This window comes from Medicago sativa, chromosome 8 (genome assembly GCF_051527215.1).
Source record: "Medicago sativa cultivar Bolivia chromosome 8, Bolivia_mono, whole genome shotgun sequence".
In the NCBI taxonomy this organism is placed as follows: Eukaryota; Viridiplantae; Streptophyta; class Magnoliopsida; order Fabales; family Fabaceae; genus Medicago; species Medicago sativa.
In genome coordinates, this window is record NC_140756.1 from 79,755,922 (window position 1) to 79,763,792 (window position 7,871).

Sequence of the window (7,871 nt, forward strand, 5' to 3'; positions counted from 1 at the left end):
AAATCATTTTATCAGCGACACCTTGTCTCTTTTATCAGAGTTAATTTTATTTGTGACAACTTATCCCGTGCATTTGAGTTATTTTTAAAATATTATAAGTGACAACTTATCGAGCGTATTTGCTCTTAACTTATCACTTTTTTCATGCATTTTAGTCAAAGAGAGTTTAATATCGTTGTATAATAAAAGTTATGGTCTAAATAATAAGAACATTGTTATAGTGATATCGTGTTTTTTTTTATATATCAATGAAAGAAGATACTCTACATTGAATATTATTTAACATATCGATGAAAAATATCATTTTATCAATGACCACCCAACAAAAATTATTTTATCAATGACAACTTGTCTCATGTACCAGAGTTAATTTCATTTGTGACAACTTATCCTCTGCATTTGAGTTATTTCTAAAATTTTATAAGTGAAAACTTATCTAGCTTATTTGTTCCTAACTTATCAGTTTTTTCATGCATTTTAGTTAAAGAGATTTTAATATCGTTGAATAATAAAAGTTACAGTATAAAAAATCGGAACGAATTTATGATATCGTGTTTTTTTTTTTAAAATATATCAATGAAAGAAGATACTCTACTTAGAATATTGTTAAATATATCGTTGAAATATATCATTTTATCAATGACCACTCAACAAAAATCATCTTATCAATGACAACTTGTCTATTTTATCAGAGATAATTTCATTTGTGACAACTTATCTCGTGCATTTGAGTTATTTTTAAAATATTATAAGTGATAACTTATCTAACGTATTTGCTCCTAACTTATCACTTTTTTCATGCATTTTAGTTAAAGAGAGTTTAATATCATTGTGTACTAAAAGTTATGGTATAAATAATCATAACATCGTTGATTCGTTATAGTGATAACATGTTTTTATATCTATCAGTGAAAAAAGATACTCTACATTAAATATTATTTAATATATCCATGAAATATATCATTTTATCAATGACCACTCAACAAAAATCATTTTATCAGCGACACCTTGTCTCTTTTATCAGAGTTAATTATATTTGTGACAACTTATCCCGTGCATTTGAGTTATTTTTAAAATATTATAAGTGACAACTTATCGAGCGTATTTGCACTTAACTTATCACTTTTTTCATGCATTTTAGTCAAAGAGAGTTTAATATCGTTGTATAATAAAAGTTATGGTCTAAATAATAAGAACATCGTGATAGTGATATTGTGTTTTTTTTATATATCAATGAAAGAAGATGCTCTACATTGAATATTATTTAACATAAAGATGAAAAATATCATTTTATCAATGATCACCCAACAAAAATTATTTTATCAATGACAACTTGTCTCATGTACCACAGTTAATTTCATTTGTGACAACTTATCCTCAGCATTTGAGTTATTTCTAAAATTTTATAAGTGAAAACTTATCTAGCTTATTTGTTTCTAACTTATCACTTTTTTCATGCATTTTAGTTAAAGAGAGTTTAATATCATTGTGTACTAAAAGTTATGGTATAAATAATCATAACATCGTTAATTCGTTATAGTGATATCATGTTTTTATATCTATCAGTGAAAAAAGATACTCTACATTAAATATTATTTAATATATCCATGAAATATATCATTTTATCAATGACCACTCAACAAAAATCATTTTATCAGCGACACCTTGTCTCTTTTATCAGAGTTAATTATATTTGTGACAACTTATCCCGTGCATTTGAGTTATTTTTAAAATATTATAAGTGACAACTTATCGAGCGTATTTGCACTTAACTTATCACTTTTTTCATGCATTTTAGTCAAAGAGAGTTTAATATCGTTGTATAATAAAAGTTATGGTCTAAATAATAAGAACATCGTGATAGTGATATTGTGTTTTTTTTATATATCAATGAAAGAAGATGCTCTACATTGAATATTATTTAACATAAAGATGAAAAATATCATTTTATCAATGATCACCCAACAAAAATTATTTTATCAATGACAACTTGTCTCATGTACCAGAGTTAATTTCATTTGTGACAACTTATCCTCAGCATTTGAGTTATTTCTAAAATTTTATAAGTGAAAACTTATCTAGCTTATTTGTTCCTAACTTATCACTTTTTTCATGCATTTTAGTTAAAGAGAGTTTAATATCGTTGTATAATAAAAGTTACGGTATAAAAAATCGGAACGTCTTTATGATATCGTGTTTTTTTTTAAAATATATCAATGAAAGAAGATACTCTACTTAGAATATTATTAAATATATCGTTGAAATATATCATTTTATCAATGACCACTCAACAAAAATCATCTTATCAATGACAACTTGTCTATTTTATCAGAGATAATTTCATTTGTGACAACTTATCCCGTGCATTTGAGTTATTTTTAAAATATTATATGTGACAACTTATCTAGCGTTTTTGCTCCTAACTTATCACTTTTTTCATCCATTTTAGTTAAAGAGAGTTTAATATCATTGTGTACTAAAAGTTATGGTATAAATAATCATAACATCGTTAATTCGTTATAGTGATATCATGTTTTTATATCTATCAATGAAAAAACATACTCTACATTAAATATTATTTAATATATCCATGAAATATATCATTTTATCAATGACCACTCAACAAAAATCATTTTATCAGCGACACCTTGTCTCTTTTATCAGAGTTAATTATATTTGTGACAACTTATCCCGTGCATTTGAGTTATTTTTAAAATATTATAAGTGACAACTTATCGAGCGTATTTGCTCTTAACTTATCACTTTTTTCATGCATTTTAGTCAAAGAGAGTTTAATATCGTTGTATAATAAAAGTTATGGTCTAAATAATAAGAACATCGTTATAGTGATATCGTGTTTTTTTTTATATATCAATGAAAGAAGATGCTCTACATTGAATATTATTTAACATACAGATGAAAAATATCATTTTATCAATGATCACCCAACAAAAATTATTTTATCAATGACAACTTGTCTCATGTACCAGAGTTAATTTCATTTGTGACAACTTATCCTCAGCATTTGAGTTATTTCTAAAATTTTATAAGTGAAAACTTATCTAGCTTATTTGTTCCTAACTTATCACTTTTTTCATGCATTTTAGTTAAAGAGAGTTTAATATCGTTGTATAATAAAAGTTACGGTATAAAAAATCGGAACGTCTTTATGATATCGTGTTTTTTTTTAAAAATATATCAATGAAAGAAGATACTCTACTTAGAATATTATTAAATATATCGTTGAAATATATCATTTTATCAATGACCACTCAACAAAAATCATCTTATCAATGACAACTTGTCTATTTTATCAGAGATAATTTCATTTGTGACAACTTATCCCGTGCATTTGAGTTATTTTTAAAATATTATATGTGACAACTTATCTAGCGTTTTTGCTCCTAAAACAAACTTGTCTTGTGTATTAAATTTAACTTTATTAGTGATAGCTTATAACTTTTTTCATGCATTTTAGTTATAGTGAGTTTAATATCGTTGTATAATAAAAGTTAAGGTATAAATAATAGGAACATTTTATAGTGATGTCATGTTTTTTTTATATATCAATTAATGAAGATACTCTACTTTGAATATTATTTAATATATCGATGAAAAATGTCATTTTATCGATCACCATTCAACAAAAATAATTTTATTAATGACTGCTTGTCTCTTTTGCCAGAGTTAATTTCATTTGTGACAACTTATCCCGTGCATTTGAGTTATTTATAAAATTTTATAAGTGACAACTTATCTAGTGTTTTTGCTCCTAAAACAAATTTGTCTTGTGTATTAAATTTAACTTTATTAGTGACTATATATAACTTTTTTCATGCATTTTAGTTAAATTGAGTTTAATATCGTTGTATAATAGAACCTACGGTATAAATAATAGGAATATCTTTATAGTGATAACATGTTTTTTTTTAATATATCGGTGAAAGAAGATACTCTACATTGAATATTATTTTATCAGAGATAATTTCATTTGTGACAACTTATCCCGTGCATTTGAGTTATTTTTAAAATATTATATGTGACAACTTATCTAGCGTTTTTGCTCCTAAAACAAACTTGTCTTGTGTATTAAATTTAACTTAATTAGTGAAAGAACATACTCTACAGTGAATCTTATTTATTATATCGATAAAAAATATATCTTATCAATGACAACTCAACAAAAATTATTTTATTAGCGACAACATATGTTTTTTATCAGAGTTAATATCATTTGTGACAACTTATCTCATGCATTTGAGTTATTTCTAAATTTTTATAAGTAACAAATTATCTAGCGAATTTGTTCGTCAGAGAAAACATGTCTTACATATCCAATTTAACTTTATTAGTGACAACATCTTTCTTGCATAATAGTTGAATTAATCAATATAAACTTATGAAAAACATTTTGGGCTATACATGATACACACATTTTGGTTTCCACTTTAAAACCAAAATAAAAAAACCATTTTTATGATTTTGAATATATTTAAAACCATTTTTTCGTATGCTTATTTGTACATACATATAACTTTATTTCTTTGTTGAATTAGTAGTATAACTTATATGACTTTGTTGTAGGATAACGATGCTAGTTAGCAATCCAGATTATTTTTTATGTAAATAAAAAAACTATATTTTTTCCTTAAATTTTTATGTTCTTATATAATGCTTTTATTTTAAATAAGTTCTTATATAATGTATATTTTTGAAAGAACCCACACATAAAAAGGCCAACCCAGTAACCCATTAAAGCCCAACCCAAGAACCCACACATAAAAACCTATCAGCAACACACAATCTCTAACCCTAGCCGCCGCTCTCTCCCAGTCTTGCATGTATGTGGTTTCTTCCTCCTCTCCGACAACCATCATCTTCTCTCTAAATTTCAACAAAATCCAACCATTAAAACCAGCATTCTACTCCTCTCATTGTCCTCAAGAAAACCCATAAATTTATTTTATGTTTTGAGGAGTTAAAATTTTGAGTATCCATCTTCTCTTATATTTTCCGGCCACCGCGAGCCACCGATGCAAAAACCAAACTCCAAACTGACAATCTGCTTATGCTGAGCATCAACAACAGAAACCCACAAAAAATGACCGTTGGAGTAACTTCGCCTGACACAGCAACACCGATGATATCCTCTGTCATGCCAGCATACATGCAACAACAACAATCAAAACATGAAATTAGATTTGCTTCTGTTGTATTTTTAAGAGATGTAAGATTCTTTTTTCTTTCTTTCAAAGATGTAAGAATTTTTGTGTTGATCGTTATGTTTTTCTTTCTTTCAAAGATGTAAGCTTGTTTAGAGATCTGGTACGAATGGTAGTCTGTTGGTGATCCATCTATTAGATCTGGATAAAAAACGTTTTTTTTTTTTTTTTTTTTACTTTTGTTCAGCAAGAATCAGTAAAAAAGATTAAAAATGAGGACTTTTCTAATCAGGAAATAAGAAGATTTTTTTAATGGATGAATAATATTTTTTAACAAAAATTATTATACTTTACTTTAAAAATTAAGCTAAAAATGACACTATTAGGAAATCGAATGACGAAAAGAATGTAATAAGGGGAAGATTACTTTTCAGTCATACTTTTTTTATTTTTTTTTTATTTTCGCATAAATAAAGAATAGAATCGGAGATGAGAATTATGATTTTTTTTAAAATAGTAACGGGCTGTAAAAACAAATTAATGGTAGTGAAAATTGTAGACACACATTTTATATCATGCAAAGTTGCTGTATCTTTTTGATGTTGTACTCATCTTCATTTTCTTATGTTTTTTTCCTCTTCTTAATCCTTCACGGTAGTTTTCATTTTAATTTATACTCTATTTTTTATTTATAAAAAATAGTATCATCTTTATTTTTACTCTATTTCTTTCTTCAAAACTTTTAATAATCTAAAGGAAGATTGTGCAAGTTTAGAAGTATTTGAAAAAGTTTGTACATAACATTATAACACAATTTTACTTTTTTGAAAAAGCTTTTTTTCTCTTGAAAAATTATGTCTGACCATATTTCAAGTGGTATTTATTTTGTTGCCTATGAAACATAATAATTTTAAAAAATTGATTTTTATTTTGCAGAACATCGGCTTCTACTGTTGACTGGAGAATGAGCAACTTGTAGATCTCCTGCAACATTAAGAAGAACATAATATGAAGTTTAGGAAAATGTATAAGAGGATAAAGTGAACAAAAGCTCTTAATGAGAGAAGTAAGATTTTATTCCTGAAAATATTCTTGAAAATATAATTTTGAATAAAGGGATATTATTCTTGAAAATATTCTTGAAAACAATCACAGATCTGAATATTCCTTCAAAAAAAATCACAGATCTGAGTATTATAATTTTTTTTATAAATGTTATTATAAATTTTTATGACAATTATCCCATTCAACTCACCTTTTTTTTATAGAAAATATTGGTATAGCATAAAATATAATATTTTTTGTACAACATAGAATATATTTTGATTGAATGTATACTTTTTTCCCTCAAATGAAAAAAAATTAATTGTGTTGTTAAACTTTCAGATTACCTCTTTGTATAAAAAAAAAACTTCAGAATGAAATAAAAAAACTGTGGTTACTTCCCCATGTGAACTCTCACACACATATGTATATGTTGGCTCTTCCTCTCGGTCTTCTTGTATCTTCAATAATTCTTCAATAAAATCACAACAGAAATATTGATATTTCTTTTGATCCTTGTATTCATCTTCCCTTTCTCGCTCATTTTCAGGTTCTTACTATTTCATACCGGTATTCATCATCTTCATTTGTTGTTTATTTTTTCTGTCCAACAAAACAAAGGAAAAACTGTGCAAGAAAATAAGTATTTGAAGAAGATTGACTATGGTGTAAAACTTTATTAGATATTTGAAGTAATCTATTTATTATAATTTGAATATGAATGTTGTTTGATACTTTGAAGTACAACTTGTTATGTTATACAGTTGGAAAAAAGTAAACTCAGTTTAATATGATGATACTTTGGACATAAAGAAACAAAGAAGACAATTTTACAAAGGAAAAAGAGTTCTTATTACCTTACCATTGTTCTTCCTGCAACAGTAAAATGAAGACAAAAAAAATAAAATAAGTAGTTTAGTGATAATTTTGATAGCTTTGTTAAGAAGAAAATGAATTCGTGTACCTGCTGTGTTCTTCTTTTTAAAATAAACAATGTTCCTGCAATTTGAGAAAAGAAAATGGAGTTCAAAGAATGAGGCAAAGACAGAAGAGAAAAAGGAAAATGAGAGAAGAGAGACATTTGAGAGAATGAGAGTATTTTTATTTTTTGAAAGAGAGAGAATGAGAGAGTATTAAATTATCAAAGAGTATTGAATGAAGAGTATTTGAAATTTGAAATTGTAAATTTGGCTCCATTGTATTTGAAATTTGAAATTGAAACTTTGCCTCCATTGATATTTCAAAACTCTTTATCTACCTTTCTTTGCCACGTGTCACATAATGAAGCTACCCACTTGTCAAGCAAAGCTGCAGCCAATTGGCACATATACACGCTGCCAGATGTCGCCTTGTGGATGAGCGTGCACTACTTTCTTATATTATAGTAGATGAGCTCAAATGAGAAATCTCACTCTTGTTTATATATATGTGAGATCAAGAGAAATGTGTACACAATATTATTCTCGTTATCGCCATATACTCTTGTGCACACTATAAAATATGGCATAGCTTAAGAGACTTTAAACTTTAGTCTCATTCTATTATATTGAGATATATATTAAAATTCTATCAATCTCAATAAGCATCATAATTGGATGCTTAAGTCAATTTTGTTGGAATATGCACAATAACTTCTTGGCATGCAAATATACATTGTGCTTCTGT

General features: G+C 26.5%; 2 long non-coding RNA genes across 2 annotated transcripts; one reads left to right on the forward strand and one right to left on the reverse strand.

Annotated features, from left to right (window-relative positions):
- Window positions 1-4,883: 4,883 nt before the first annotated feature.
- Window positions 4,884-6,924, forward strand: LOC146902003 (uncharacterized). The gene is made up of 3 exons (XR_015022568.1): window positions 4,884-5,227; window positions 6,099-6,228; window positions 6,757-6,924. It is a non-coding gene; the product is annotated as an uncharacterized LOC146902003 (long non-coding RNA).
- Window positions 6,925-7,170: 246 nt separating this feature from the next.
- On the reverse strand, window positions 7,171-7,596 carry LOC146902004 (uncharacterized). Its single transcript, XR_015022567.1, has 2 exons — window positions 7,465-7,596; window positions 7,171-7,205 (listed from the first exon to the last, which is right to left on the reverse strand). It is a non-coding gene; the product is annotated as an uncharacterized LOC146902004 (long non-coding RNA).
- Between the last annotated feature and the right edge of the window lie 275 nt (window positions 7,597-7,871).